Genomic DNA, 16,793 nt, shown 5'->3' on the forward strand with positions numbered 1-16,793 from the left:
TTAATCAATGATAAATTAATCTGGCTGCAACTGAGTAAATTAGTCAGTGTAAGCTAAAATGCTGAGTTGAATGGTTGGATAGTGGGGTTGATTTTACAACAGATTTAAAGTACAAATAACTGGTCTTTTAGTGTTTTCTAAGTTCAGTACTTTTAGCATTAAAGTTGAACCTACTTAAACCAACTGGTTAGTCGATCATTACTCAAATCATTTAAGTGCAATCAACTGTTAATAAACTGTTCGCTAAAGGTAAAATATGAATTATGACAGTACTTCCACTTCTAAAACCCGAAGTTCAAGTATTGAAGGAGTCACTGAGTATCTTGGACTTTGATTCAATGACAAACTGACTCAAACATCCCGTAGTAGTGAGCAGAAAATCGGTTTGTTTCAGCTGAAGTTTACAGACATTCTACCGACTCCTCTTTTTTTCTAAGTGTTGAGACCATTTCCTTTCATACATGCACACCTCAGCTGCAGATTCATTACTCTTTCATTCTAATTATTTTTCTCATCACTTTGAGCACTAGTGGCTGTTCCCATTCTGTACGTCATTCCAGACAGTGAACAGTATTTATGTACTTTAACCTCCTCAGATCCAGCTGTGGGTTTTCTGTCCACATTTGTGGACAAGAGTTTCACAACTTTATACAAAAAAAAAAGAAAAGAAAACTGTCCACCACAAAGGACATTCCATAAAATTTTTAAAAACTGCATCTGAAAAAACTGTTGCATCCTGATGTTTCCAATATAGGCACTGATTTAATACAAAACAAAAAGCTGGTACTGTGCTGACATTTCCTGGGTCTGAGGAGGTTAAGTTTTCTCCTTCCATCCCCTCATTTCTTCCCTTAATATCCTCACCTACAGAACACCCAGATGTTTTTACTACATTGCAGGTGTCAGCTGTTTTACATCTACTTTTATTCATTCAGTTGTAGGGATGAAACCACATGAAAATTTCATATCATGGTTATTGTGACCAAAATTATCACAGTTATCATTATTATCACGGTATTGTTGAAATTGTGCTGAAAATGTTCAAAAAGTACTGATACACACACTGAAAGAATTCAACCAAGATGTTTTTTAAAAATAATACAATAATAGTCCCACTGTCCCTTCTGTGTCAGAAACATTCACATATTAACCCTTAGTGGTCTGAGTCTATTCTGTCTGTTTTTCAGTCCTTTTGATTTGGCCTTTATATACTATAGAAACAAATGTTTACTATACCCATGTTTGGAATCTGTTTTTTCAGCACAACTTCATCTATATCATCTGTCTATTATTTTTTCACTTTAACCTACTATAAAAACACAAAAGGACAGAAAACACAAAAAATATATAAAATCTGATTTGAAAAATGTATATAATTCATTGTATAAATAACACACAGATGCTTAATGAAACTTTTCACAGACTTTAAAAGTGAATATTGGTTCCAAATATTAGGTATAGAAAATTAAAATTGTAATAAATTCAAACTATACTCAAATATTTGACATTAAAGCAGATCTGTACATAGGGTTTTTTCCCCTAAAAGTGCAGTAATCAAACACAGTTATCATGAGAATTAGAATTTAAACTGTAATACTAACTGTCTGCGATTTTACCACCATTTATCATTATACCGGTAATTGTTACACCAGACTGGTCCAGTCCACTTCAGATCATATTAGGTTGAATGTGGAACTGAACTAAAACGAGTTTGACACCCCTGCACTAAATGAATGGATCCAAAAAAAAAAAAAAAAAAAGTGCAGACCAAAGCTACATAAAAAGGATAAACGGGTGTGTGTGAGTATATATATACGTGTGTGGTGTGTGTGTGTGTGGGGGGGGGGGGGGTCGACATTCTGTTGGACATAAAATGACTACTGTCTCATCAAAGCGGCCTATAATCAATAAATTAAACCTCAACCAGATTGGGTTAGTAAATCATTAGTCAGCCTTTCCAGAAATACCCCTCCAAACTGCGGCTGTAATTACACTGGATGATCCTGGTGGTGAGTCCGTTCAGGCTTCAAAAATAAACGGCCTACAATGGGATGCCTCTGCCCGGCTTTGGCACGCGCCGCCTTCAAAACGTTTCTCCAAGGGTAAATCTGGGAAAAGATTCTCTGCAATCTGCTGCTTCAAAGCCTCCTGTTCTGTCAGAAACCAACCCTGTCATTTGTTCAGTGGCTCAATCACTGGCTGCGCTTGCACCAAAGCACAATTCAGCCCTTAAATCATACCTTAATACATTTCACTAACTGGATAATAACTCACTGCGTTCATGCTAGAAATTACTTCCTTAAAAATAGCTGTGGCTGTAACTTTAACCATCGTGCAGTTCATTTATCAGAGACAATAGTTAAAGTTAACTATGGTGGCCCAGAGGTGCAACAACCCAAACAAATTATCCACTATAAGAAAAAAAAAGAGAACAGGCCAAAAAATTATCCACTATAAGAAAAAAAAGAGAACAGCCCAAAAAATTATCCACTATTTTTTAAATAACTTTATCTTTAGCACTTCGGGGGAGTTACTTCGTTAGCATTAGCCACATTAGCTGAAGGCCTGTATCTTGGAAACTACATCCAACCAGCATGTGGACTTTGTGTCACTACTTTTATTCTGGAGGTGCTGTACATGTACATGTACTGGTGTACTTAATTACATTAAACAGCTGTCAGTATCAGTGTGTTTGAAATGGACTACACTTAGATGGTGCAGTTCTCCTCCTTCATGGTTCCTCTCATTCACTCGTTCATACAGTCGTTCATGCAGTCATACGTGCAGTCGTTCATGCAGTCATACGTGCAGTCGTTCATGCAGTCATACGTGCAGTCGTTCATGCAGTCATACATGCAGTCGTTCATGCAGTCATACATGCAGCCATGCACAGCGCTGCCAGGCCCTACTGGCCAAACCCATTTAGGGTTCAATGTCTTGCCCAAGAACACATCAACAGTCGGAGCCAGGATTTGAACCGCCGACCACCCGCTCTACCAGCTGAGCCACAGCCGCCCTTGAAGCCAGTGTTCAGCTGAATTTAAAAAGGCGTCGGACTTTTTCTAAGTGTACTCCACCATAAACAGGCCATTTGTTTCCAAACAGAGCAGGTCAGGACAGAACTTCAGTCCAGATAGTGTGTATGATAAAGTGGAAACTGAGGATCATTATTGTGAAAAAACTATTGTGGAATAAATGTGTACCTTTCATGCAGTGTCTTGTGTTGAATTTATTGGAAAAATTGTGTCGTTTCAGAATAGAAGATCCAAAAATGTGTGACTTGTCCTTGTGTGACTTTGTGCATGATGTTTGTTGAAAAGTGGAGCAAAAATGACCCTTTTTCAGTGACAAATACTTTGCAAACCCATATGAATCCTGCTGCTGTTTGTAAATGTTCATTGAACTGTCTTCCTTTGAACCTTCGAAGCAGAGCTGATGGTCTGGCCTTTAGAATGAGGATCAGTTTCATTGATTTCAGTTCAAAGTCTATGACGTCAGATCAGACAGTTCCTCAGAAGACGTCCTGGGACTATTCTGTTTGGATTTTTTGGCTTCTAGGTCAGAATTGGACTTATAATTCTGTATGTGGAGTTGATATGATCATAAATCTGTATGTATTATACACCATTCTCTTTCTTTTTCTGTTGTGAATAAAGCATTACCAACAATTCAGTCTATTTTAATATTAGATCAGTCAAATCATTACTTCTACTAACCCTACCCACATCAGCTTTTAGTTTGTGAAAAAAATACAGACCACTGTAAAAAACAAACAAACATTCACTCAATTTTCAATATCTAGCCTCCAAAATGTAATCAATTCTGCCCACCCACATGGGCTACAGGTAGTTTATATTATTTAGGCTCATTTACTTTCCTAAAGTCAGATCAAGTTTTTTTACAACCACATTTTCATATTGGTTTTTGAAACTGCCACCAGTTTGTTAGAATTGGACTGGTTCTGTCAGCGATGAAGCCAATGTAAGCACCCAGGGGTTCGTTTCTGGGCTCAATAGTGAACGCAGTCGTTGGCGCGCCCTTCAGCGCAAATAGTGAGCGAACGATGGGTCAGCAAACGCAGAGGCTTAACGAACACAAAATCTGTTTCTGCGCTCGTTGCGTTCGCTAAGCCATCGTTCGCTCACTATTTGCGTTGAAGGGTCTGCTGAACAGGTGCGTTCACTATTGAACCCAGAACAAACGCCTCCGCTCCAGCTGTTTCCAGTCTTCTGATCTGACAGCATTATGGTGAGAATGAATAAGTATTAGATAGCGCATTTTGCATTGTGTTGGGGTTAACGAACTAACGCACAGATGCATTTTGCGTTGCGCTAGTTGTTAACGAATAAAGAGCGAGCCCAGAAACAGGATAGCGCAAAATGCGTTAAATAGACGTATTTTGCGTTGTGCTAGGCTTAACGATTTAACGAACTAGTGCAGAAACGAGCCCCAGAGTCACTGTAGGAAGGCTTCTATAGATCAGTTTAGAGTTCAACTAATAAAACAACTCTTCCACATATTATGGAGGAATGCCTAATTGATATTTTTTTTTAATTTCAGACTGACTGAATAGGGCTCAGATGCCCAGACCAAAGCCATCCAGGGGTGGAGGAAGGAAGGAAGGAAGGAAGGAAGGAAGGCCTCCTGGAGGATTCACAGCACAGGAACAGAAGAAAGACTGTTAGGTTGGATTTATGACACAAATTAAATGGTTCAATCCAGTCGTGCAGAGGCCAAATTTCATGTTTTCCTGTTTCAACCTTGTGTCAGTGAAGGCTCAGTGATTTGAAAACCACAAAAGATTTGCATAAATGATTTCAGATTCAGATTCCTGAGAAAATTTGACCCTAAACCAGGAGTGTCAAACTCATTTTAGTTCAGTTCCACATTCAGCCCAATATGATCTGCAGTGGGCCGGAGCAGTAAAATAATAACCCTGAAAAAAGTAAAATTATATTGATAATGTTTACATCTACAAAAATCTGAATAACATGAACTGGAAACGTCTTAAGAAAAACAAGTGCAATTTTAACACTATTCTGCCTCAGATGATCAGTTTATCATTTACACATGTGCATTACAGCTTACATTACAATTACAAATACACCAAACATTTAATAAGAGGCAGAATATTGGTAGATTTGCATTTCAGGTTTTTCACAGTTTTTGTAAAATGACAGTTTTTTTATAAACATTTTCATGTAATTTTACTTTTTTACACAAAAACAAAGATAAAATTGGCTGTTCTCATTATTTATAGGTTAAATCTGATGGTATTTTACTGGTTCTGACCTACATGAGATCTAATTGGTCTGTATGTGGAATCTGAATTCAGATGATTTTGACATCTGCGGTTGTTCATATCTTAAGTGTCATTTTTTTATTTCACATATTCATCCCATGGGTCAGATTGGATCCTTTGGCGGGCTGGATTTGGCCCCCGGGCCGCAGGTTTGACACCTGTGCCCTAAACTGATACATTTTCAGTCCAGAACCAAGAACTGGACTTTTTCCTTTACTGTCACTAAAACGACCCTCAGACCTTGAACCTTGTCCTATGGTTCTATTTTCTCAGAAGACTTTGGTCACATGGTGCATCATGTGACGTCTCACCTTCGATGGGGCAGTATCGAGGCACCTTCTCGGGCATCAGCGCCCTCTCCTTGTGTTTGCAGTAAACTTCCACGATCTGCTGCCGACATTCGCGGCTTTTGGCTCTGGACAGCGCTGAGATGGCTTCCTTCCCGCTGATCTCACACTGGGGCTGCTCCTTCCTGGGCTGGAACCCAAGCGGCGGCGGCGGCGGCGTGCTGTTGGTCTTTTTCAGCTGCTGGATGTGACTGGACCCCTGCGCCAGAGCCGGGACGGTGGGCGCCTGTGGGTGGGGTTTACGGACGTGGGTGTGGTTGTGACTGTGCCCCGCCCCTTTGGCTTGGACAGGAGGGTACTTAAGGACTTCATTAGCTGATTTTCCCAGCATGCCCTGCCCTTGGGCCTTATCCAGCTTGCGTTTGGCGTTGGAGACGGGGCCTCGCTGGTGTTGGGATCGGGCTCCCAGGTTGCTGTTGCTGTCGATGGTGTCGAAGTCTTTAGGGACTGAATTTTCATTATTGTTGCTGTCGGGGCGAAATTTTTCTTTTGGGCGATGTGAATGGTAGGCATCCTGAGGAAGAGAGAACACAGAAGAAACATTAATATGCATCTGATATTCTCTAACCCTTAAAGCTGCAGGAGACTTTCATGACCAGTTTTTCCTCAGATCTGTCCATCCTCAGTCCTCTCCTCAGTTTCATGAATCTGTTCGTCTGTCTGTCATTCCTCAGCTGAATCTGTTGCATTACAGTGAACAGTTTCCTAGTTCCATCCACCACAAACAAACTGTATTTTTACAAACAGAGCCAGGAGGGAACTGGGCATCTGAGGAATTTTTACATGACGTACATTATGGGAAACGAAGGCTCACACCGCTGTCTGACAGTGACAGCGGCAGCGCGACCATATGACATTACACACTGTAAAAAAAAACAAAAAAAAAAAAACAGTATTATTCTGGCAGCAGGGGTGCCAAAAAAATACTGGAAAATAACAGAAAATAACCATCTCATAAAAATACGGTAATTTTCCATAATTCAAATACAGTTTTTTGCCCTAACTTTACATGAGATTTTGCATATTTTGACTTTTTAATGTTTAATAAAGAATATTTACATGTATTAAAACAATCCAATTCCATATAAATATATATATAATTTTCAGTGAGACTCAGTTGTCCAATCCACTGATAAAAACTGTATTTGGACAGTTTATCAGTGCTTATACATGTTATACATTCACAAAAATACATTTATTCAACATTTTTGTTGTGAAACCTCCTGTAATTACACAAGATATTTGTCAATTAACAAACAAGTCTGGTTCAACTGACAGAACAAATACTTCTGTTACCGTTAATTGTCAGTAATTTTATCTGGTTTTATTATAATTTTTTTTACAGTATTAAACTTTAAATTAGCAGTTAATCTCATAAAAAGAAAGAAATATTTGTGAAATTACAATACATTTGCAAATGTATTTTAACTGTATTTTTCTGTGAAAAAAAAAAAAATTAAAAATGGAAATTTTATGGTTATTCACAGTTACAGTTTTTTCGTGTTCTTTTCCATTTGACATGTAAAATCACAGTCTGTTTGTGTCATTTCATTGATATTTTCCTGTATCTTAAAAATACAGGAAAAATCTGTCAAATAAACAGTGAAAATTCTGTTAAATTACAGATTTGTTTTACAGTGTATGATGCTAGTACTTTACTAGTCCGGCCCACTTGTGATCCAGTTGGGCTGAATGCGGCCCCTGGAAAAAAAAAGAGTCTGACACCCCTCCTATGAACCAACTCCTCACTATAATTGATGGGACTTTTGGCTTCCTCTACAGGAATGTATGTTATTAAGTTGTAAAAGCTGATCGAGGATTGTGGGTCTAAATGTAGAAAACGGAGTAATTTTAGGGATTTGAGTAAAAGATCTGAGTTGGGATCCACTCGACTGTCACCCAGTGGAAGGAGATACCTACAGAGAGTTTAATAAGAGTTTAGACCAGGTGTTTAAACAGAGAAGAAGCAGCAGCGCTGGAGGAATCAACATGTAAGAACATCAGATATGAGCTCCTGTTGATCTCAGACTGGAACTAAACCAGATGGTACACTTTACTCAGACGTCCTCCACTCAGCTCTGGTCTGAAGCAAACATTAACATGCATGTAACTACATGTATGATACGCGTGTGCAAGTGAGGAGGCCTTTTTTCTTTTGGTCTGGATCATAGTGTTCTACTGATGCTTCAATAACAGCCCAAGATGAAAGTTAGGAATGCAACTCCACCTCCATGAAAGGAGACGCTTCAGTCAGACACAGTTCAGAGGATGTGGAATCACTGAGAAGGCGTTACTTCAAGTCACTCCGGTTTGTAAAAAAGGACAATACACCATATGGACAAAAGTATTGGGACTAGGGATGTAATGATTACTGCTGGATAAACAGCAGTAAAATCGCAGACAGTTAGTATTACCGTTTAAATTCTAATTCTCATGATAACTGTGTTTGATTACTGCACTTTTAGGGGAAAAAACCCTATGTACAGATCTGCTTTAATGTCAAATATTTGAGTATAGTTTGAATTTATTACAATTTTAATTTTCTATACCTAATATTTGGAACCAATATTCACTTTTAAAGTCTTTGAAAAGGTTCGTTAAACATCTGTGTGTTATTTATGCAATAATTATATACATTTTTCAAATCGGATTCTATAATTTTGTGTGTTTTTGTCCTTTTATGTTTTATAGTAGATTAAAGTGAAAAAAAAAAAAAAATAGACAGATGATATAGATGAAGTTGTGCTGAAAAAACAGATCCAAACATGGGTATAGTAAACATTTGTTTCTATAGTATATAAAGGCCAAATCAAAAGGACTGAAAAACAGACAGAATAGGCTCAGACCACTAAGGGTTAATATTGGAATGTTTCTGACACAGAAGGAACACTGGTCCAATTGTTATTATTATTATTTTTTTAAATACAACTTGGTTCAATTATTTCAGTGTGTGTATTAGTACTTTTTGAACATTTTGGGCACAATTTCAATAATATCGCGACAATAATGAAAACTGTGATAATGTTGGTCACAATAACCGTGATATGAAATTTTCCTTTTGTTACATCCCTGATTGGGACAGGTGGAGTTCAGGTGTTTGTTTTCTAACAGGGGTCTGGGATACAAAACAATACTGACAAATGTCATAATATACTTTTATATTGGGATAAATATCATTACATTGGTTAGTTTGGTTTAAATTGTTATGTTTGATTCCAAAATGCCTCAGTGATGGTTTTGACTGAATTTCTCTCAACATTGATTTTGTTTTGTTTTTTTTTATTCATGACTATGATTTTAAATGTTCTTCCTCTAAATTTCTAAAATATTTTTCATGCTCTGACTGTAAATAATAATTTTCTACCACAGTTAACCATCTACTTTCTTCACATCTCACTGAGGAAGAAAAATCTTCCATTAAACTTTAAGGAAATATGATGTTTATAAACTATAGGGACAAAAATATTTGGACACATCATGGCTACAGCTGTAAGATGTCCTGTTCATGATGATTTGAGATAAAAACTTGGAAATATTGATGTTTAAACAAAATTACCAACAATGCAATGATACTTTTTTAAAATATAAACCATATTATGACATTTGTCATTACTGTTCTGTATCCCAGACCCGTTACAAAAGAAACAACTCAACGTGTCCCAATACTTTTGTCCATATAGTGTAGATTTATCCAGAAAAGCTCTATAGTACAACATTTCTTCATACAGTCCTTCAATAGTGAGACATTCCTAACTAAAGGCCCAGATGACATACAAGCACTTAATAAAAGAAACAAAAAACAGGATTTCTGTCCACATGTGACCTTTGACCTCTGAGACAGAGACAGCTGTGACCCTGATCTCAGTCAGGTGGTGATAAGTGTGCATGTGTTTGTGAGAGGGTTTTAATAGCACTACCACATGACCTGCATGGGTAAATTAATCCCATAGATTATCCCCATAAAGACAGAAATAGGACAAAGAGTGTGTTTCTGAGAGTGCAGCGGCGGTGTGTGTGTGTGTGTGTGTGTGTGTGTGTGTGTGTGTGGGTGGTGTGTGTGTGGGTGTGTGTGTGTCATCCTCAATCTCTCCAACACACAACACACACATTCCTTGAAAATAGTTCTTACAGATGAGCTAATGAAAGGTTTTCTGAGGAGCGGGTGGTTAGAGCTGATATGACCGACTTACTACAGGTACTCTGATGGTGTGTGTGGTGTGTGCCTGTGTGTGTGTGTGCATGTGTGTGTGTGTGTGTGTGTGTGTGTAAGGAAGTGCTATGACAACCTCCAGCCTCATCACTGTAAACAAACCATGATGTCCAGTGTGGTTTGTACTAGGAATGTAACGATTACCAGTATAACGATAAACGGCGGTAAAATCACAAACTGTTAGTATTACTGTTTAAATTCTAATTCTCATGATAACTGTGTTTGATTACTGCACTTTTAGGGGAAAAAACCCTATGTAAAGATCTGCTTTTATGTCAAATATTTGAGTATAGTTTGAATTTATTACAATTTTAATTTTCTATACGTAATATTTGAACCAATATTCACTTTTAAAGTCTGTGAAAAGGTTCGTTAAACATCTGTGTGTTATTTATGCAATAAATTATATACATTTTTCAAATTGTATTTTATATATTTTGTGTTTTTTGTCCTTTTGTGTTTTTATAGTAGGTTAAAGTGAAAAAATAATAGACAGATGATATAGATGAAGTTGTGCTGAAAAACAGATCCAAACATGGGTATAGGAAACATTTGTTTCTATAGTATATAAAGGCCAAATCAAAAGGACTGAAAAACAGACAGAATAGACTCAGACCACTAAGGGTTAATATGTGAATGTTTCTGACACAGAAGGGACAGTGGGACTGGTATTATTATTGTTATTTTTAAATACAACTTGGTTAAATTCTTTCAGTGTGTATTAGTACTTCTTAAACATTTTGAGCACAATTTCAACAAGAAAAGCACTCGGAGAGCGCACACCTCCACCAAGGCAGATCAGTGCCCCCCCTACCCCTGATCACCACCAAATGTAATCATTTCTTCCTTGTGTCAGTATCAACATTTCCTGAAAATTTCCTGAAAATCTGTCCATAACTTTTTGAGTTATCTTACTAACAAACAAACAAACACACAAACACACAAACACACAAAGCAAAGTGATCACAATAGCTCCTGGTGGAGTAATAATAATACTGTGATAATAATGATAGCCATGATGATTTTGGTCACAATAACCATGATATGAAGTTTTCATATGGTTCCTTCCCTAGTTTGTACTGTTGTCTTCTACATCCTTTGACAAAGACGACACTAAGGGTTGTCAGCCTTTTAGAGACAACTTCAGATAAACCATACAGACTGATTTTCTGTGTTTACCGTTGTGCAGAACAATATATTCTAACATTCTATTATCTTGCTCTAACAGTTTGATTTTGGATTTTTGGATGACTCATAATACTCATAGAGAAGCTGAAATCGATAGGGTTCTTCCACTAGGGGTCTCCCATGTTGGTTATCAAGGGAGAAGAAGTCCCACAATGTAAATGTGTAAATAAATAAATAAATAAATAATAAATAAATGTCTCCCTTCATATTTGATTTTTCTCTGTTGTTTTTCTACCTGTCTTTATCTGCACTTGCTTGTGTATGTTGCTGCTGTTAACTGAAATTTCTCCACAGTGGAATAAAGAAGTCATATCTTCTCTTATCTTATCCGTCCACCTACTTCAGCCAAGCTGCACATATTCAACTGATATAGATGAGTAATGTAAAGAAAGTCTAAATGAAAACAAATGAGGCACAAATCTCCTCACATTTTGTTTGTTTTAGTTAATGACTGACAGACAGATAGGTCTAGTCCTCAAAAACTCTGAAAACGTACTTTATTTCCGTACATAGAACAGATACAGAATTTTCACACCATACATTCTGAATCCACTAAATTAGATGAAATATAGCTTTGTATTATGTTTTTACTGCGGCTGATGTGATCTGTAACTAGGGATGCACCGATACTGATACCACTATCAGGTCCGATACTCAGCGTGTGTACTTGTACTCGTGCCCTTAAAAGTACTCTGATACAACCACACACGATAGCACTTACGTCAGTGTGACGTTTGCAGTTAAGTGCAGCAGGACGAGGAGGAGGAGTACTGTCAGCAGAGTGGAGACTGAACTAAATAAATGATAAAAGTAACATTAAAGACAGACGGATACAGACGCAGCGTTCTGTCCGTCCTCTGTGTACATTCCATCTGTTTTCCAGGTACTCGTGGATGCGTACTCAGACAGAGAATACCAGCGGAACTGTGGAGGTAGAGCATCTGTTCAAAGAGCCACTGTGGGAGTTAGAGAAAACAGGACCAGTGGCCCTGGAGCTGACCAGCACTTCCAGTCTGTTATAATGGGGAAATGTTTCAAAGTGGCACCAAATCCAGAATCAGATCTGGAGCCAAATAATTTCACCAACTTTGTTGACATCATCATAAAGAAGCTGTATACCAAGTTTTTCAATCAGAATTGTAGTTTCGGAGAAGAAGACGATTGAAAGTTTTGTAACAGACGACGACGACAGTCCATTCTCATGTTTCTATCCTTCTTCATATGTTGTATTTTTGGTCAGACAAAATAAAACATACAAGATGTTAAAGAAAAAATCCTGAAAACTACAATATTACTGTAGTCACCTCTCTTAATTGCTAACATATTTTAGGCTAATTGGAATATTTTTTCAAAAGAATGATTAGCAACAAACCCATTTGCTTTTTTTTTCAGTAAAAATGCATCAATTAAAGTCTCGTTCCCACATTTTCTTCTTCTGGATAAAAATACCCTTAGAATCTAAATAATTAAAACGTCCTCCAGCGATTCTGGCTGTAATTTGCCCGACAGATTAATACAAGCTGTCGTTTCTTTCTCCTCTATAGATTCTTCTAGAAAGCTCTGCGTTTTTTCCCAGAAGCCTGTGCACACCATGGAGACGGGCCACGGTTAAATAACCAGCCATTACCTACAAGACATCATTCTTAGCCTCCGTCTCTCCCACCCAGTCACTTCTAAATGTGTTTGTGTGTGAGCGCGCCTCCCTCCTCCTCAGCGGGTTCTTATTGAAGTCGACTCTGCTGCCTTCAGACCTCCGCTGATCCACGACAAAGGCAACGGCGAAGGAGACAAGAAAGACGCTCCCTGAGGCGCACGGGGCGAGAGACATTCACAAAGAGTGAGGAGAGAGAGAGACAGAGGGATGGAGGACCTGTTGATCTGACAACTGTTGATCAGAGGCCGTGTTCACCACGTTTACACTCACAAAATACGGTGTTTTTGGCTTCTGCTCCAACAAGACCAAATTCATGATAAAATGTCTGAGTAAAAAATACTTTTTGACCAATATTGCACCATTGTAGGGTTGGGTCATGTCCTACTCATTAAAGAAACAGACTGTCAGAACTTTCCTACCAGTTTAGCGTTAGTTGGTATACAGTAGTTAGCTGCACATGGCACTGCAAGAATTTAAAAACTTACTTTTTACTTTTCCTTCTGTCCACACTTAAACAGATTGATTTTAGTCCATGTTAACCCTTTAGGACATAGACCTATTTTTGTGTCAACTTTCAAATCAATTTTTCCTTACATTTAACTTTTCCTTAGTAATTTACCACCATTTATTCTAATATTATCCTCTGCATTTTGTATTTGTCAGTGAAAATCAGGAATTTCTCATTTTTAATTCACTGGACAGTTATGTTCATAAAAGCTCAGAGGTAAATTCAAAGCTAATTATATCAATAATAACCTTGGAATAATGAGGAGAGAGAATTTCCACATTGTGGGATCAATAAAGTCTCATCTAATCTCATCTAATTCTATTTACTATTTACCTAAAGTGTTCTCATTAAGACTTAGCTGAATGGGTGGGGGTTTTGGAGCAAGTCAGTCTGACATATTTTAATCCAAATATACTCATATTTAACCAATTATTTTCACCATATTTGTGTATAAAAGGATAGGACTAATAACAGTCCCTGTCGTCTGTGGACTGCCCTCCCAGACCACCCCAGGGCTCCACAGACGGTGGGTGCTTTTAAAAAAGGCTACAAACCTCCTTTTAATAGAAAAGCCTTTTCTGGTTGATTTTATCGGATTTTATCTGTTGTTGTTTTTTTTTATTGTACATTGTTGCTATTCCTGTGGTTGTTTTTGTTTCGTGCACTTTGAGATTTGATGTCAAATGTAAAGTGAGGTACAAATAAAATTCATTATTATTACCTCCGCCAAGGAGGTATGTTTTCATCAGGATCATTGTTTGTTTGTTTGTTTGTTTGTTTGTTTGTTTGTCTGTAGCAAGATAACTCAAAAAGTTATGAACGGATTTGGATGAAATTGTCAGGAATGTTGATGCTGGCACAAGGAAGAAATGATTACATTTTGGTGGTGATCAGGGTGGGGGGTTCTGATCTGCCTTGGCAGAGGTCTGTGCTCTTCAAGTGCTTTTCTAGTTATTATTATTATTATATTATCATTATTATTATAATAAAAATTGTTAAATAAACCTCTAGAGAGCAACTACATCAATGAGATTTGGGGAAAAGTAATTTTAGATAGTCTTCATGATCTTCAATTTCTGTGTTTAAACCTTATTATGGTGAGGGAAAACTCTGGCAGAGTGTAGTGTAGTGTGTGTGTGTGTGTGTGTATGCGTGTGTGTGTGTGTGTGTGTGTGTGTGTGTGTGTGTGTGTGTGTGTGTGTGTGTGTGTGAGTCTACACCCCTAAATGTGATGAATGTGAGATTTGTGCAACTGGATCCATCCATGACCACTGGAAATAAACTCAACTGGACCTCAGCAGTCGGTACACACTGACGTCGGAAAGCAGGACACACACACACACACACACACACACACACACACACACACACTGGGGTGTTTACCAGTGCGCACATGCATACCAGTAAACACTCCCTCCCTGTCCGCCAGGGGCTGGGGTTGCTGGAAGCTGAACACAGCAGGTATTTGAGTGCGTTTGCCTTCTTGAATACGTGCAGTGTTGAAAGCCGCTGCAGTCAAAGTTCCAAACATGCAGCAGAGGAGGAGGAGGAGGCCTTTCACCGTTTACTGAGTTCCTTCAAATCAGGTCTAGTGTTTTACAAGAAATAGGACACGTCTTCCTCCTGTCAGTAAAACACACCTCCACACAGTTTGTCGCATCAGACTGAGTCCCTCTCACAAGGACTGAGTTCATATGTTCCACTTCTGTGCAAATGAGCGTTTTATATCATATGCAACTTTCTCAAAGCTCCTCACATCAAACTCCATTAACAAACCGTACAACACAACAATATCTCATCCTATTTCTTAACAGTCTGCATGCAACGTGTCATAAAGAGGCCTTTTCTGTTGTGCTGATTGGACGAACAGAGGAAAACTGGAGGAAAGAAACCCTTTTCCTCTCCCCAAACCCACAAACCACGTCTGCTGTCTACCTTATTTTCACCCTGTCCCCCAAACTCCTTTCAAATCCATGAGAAAATTCCAGCATGTGTCCAAGTGTACTGTGTGAAAACTGTATGATGTCTTATATTTGTGCTTTGCATCATCTTGTTCTTCACTGCAAATTTCAAAGAAAAGGGTTCAGAGGTGGTGCACAGCTGCAGCGGCCTGATGTCCCTGATCATCGACCGAAATCTTGTTTGATGTACTGTGCTGTCAAATGACAATAAAGAAATCTGTAATCTGTAATCTAATTAAACCCAAAGTTTTGAGTAATAGATTTGATTACACAATGTAAATATACTGTGTATTATTTACCATGTATTTTTTGCCCAATAAATTACTTAAATATCAGATTACTTAAAAAAAATAGTTCATTAGAAATAGAATGACACACATACTGTGCACATGTTTCATATTCAGTGCATCTGCAGGTTGAGGAAGTCACTTTTATGATGTTTTAATTTCGTTTTCAAGTTGTTTTGGTCCCAGCTCACATTACATAAATAACGTCCAACAGACCTCATAGTTACTGTGTTGAACCATGTTTCAGTTCAGTTACACTCCATTCGTCCACGACTAATGTTCTGCTACTGTCAGATTTAAGGACCATTATCAGTGTAAAGGATAATTAAGGCCTTAATTAGGAAAATCACATGTGAGGCTTTTTCAGGCTCTGTGGACACCCTGATATTAAGCTCTTTGTTTATATACTCGAAACTCCACTATTCAGTCATCATTGGATGACACGTTCTTCCACAACAGTAAAGGCAGGAAATCAGCAGGAGGGAGATCCACGCAGACACACAGGACAGTCACAGAACTGACCAGTGGCCCTGGAGCTGAGCGGACAAACGCAAAGCTTTAGGAAATGTGTCCAGATCCATTTCTTCTGCCCCAGTTCTGTGGATTTATTCTATTACAGAAATAGTCCATGTTTGCTCATATTCCAATCAGATCTGTAAAAAATTCCAATTCACACTTGATATGATTGATACTGATTTATTGGATCCACTTCCTATCTGTTAGAATGGGAACATTTGTCAAAGTGGCACCAGATCCAGACTCAGATCCGGATCCAAATAATTTCAATCCTTGTGTTGACATCATCATACAGAAGCTGTAGACCAAGTGTGAAGTCAATCACAACTGGAGTTTCAATCGGAATTGTAGTTTCAGAGAAGAAGACGATTGAAATTTTTGTAACGGACGTCAGATGATGACAACAGACGACGACGACGGCAGACGAAGATGACGGCAGACGACGACGACAACGACGGCAGACGATGACAGACGCTGCCGCCGGACGCCACATGACAACAGTAGCTTACAGGCCTGTCGGCCGGTGAGCTAAAAGGAGACACCCAGTGAGTAAGGACTGAGCTCAGAGCTACAGGAGGAAACACTGCTGTCGAATGGACAGGGTTTGAACGTTCAAACTGTGACCAGGAGCAGAAAAACTGGACTGTCCCATCAGCAGACACACACAATGGTACTACCAAGGAGAAGTAGAAGAACAACCCTGTAGGACACACAGCATGTTCCTGGAATCTGTCAAAGGTTGATTCTAACAGGCTGAAACCAACCCAAAACTGGTTATGAGTACTGTTACTACTACTACTACTACTACTACTGTTCCTAC

General features: G+C 38.4%; 1 pseudogene; it reads right to left on the minus strand.

Annotated features, from left to right (window-relative positions):
* The window catches only part of LOC115423985 (xylosyltransferase 1-like), an 80,857-nt pseudogene that overhangs the window by 54,871 nt on the left and 9,193 nt on the right, over window positions 1-16,793 (minus strand).

The sequence above is a fragment of the Sphaeramia orbicularis genome, chromosome 8, assembly GCF_902148855.1.
Source record: "Sphaeramia orbicularis chromosome 8, fSphaOr1.1, whole genome shotgun sequence".
Classification (NCBI taxonomy): domain Eukaryota; kingdom Metazoa; phylum Chordata; class Actinopteri; order Kurtiformes; family Apogonidae; genus Sphaeramia; species Sphaeramia orbicularis.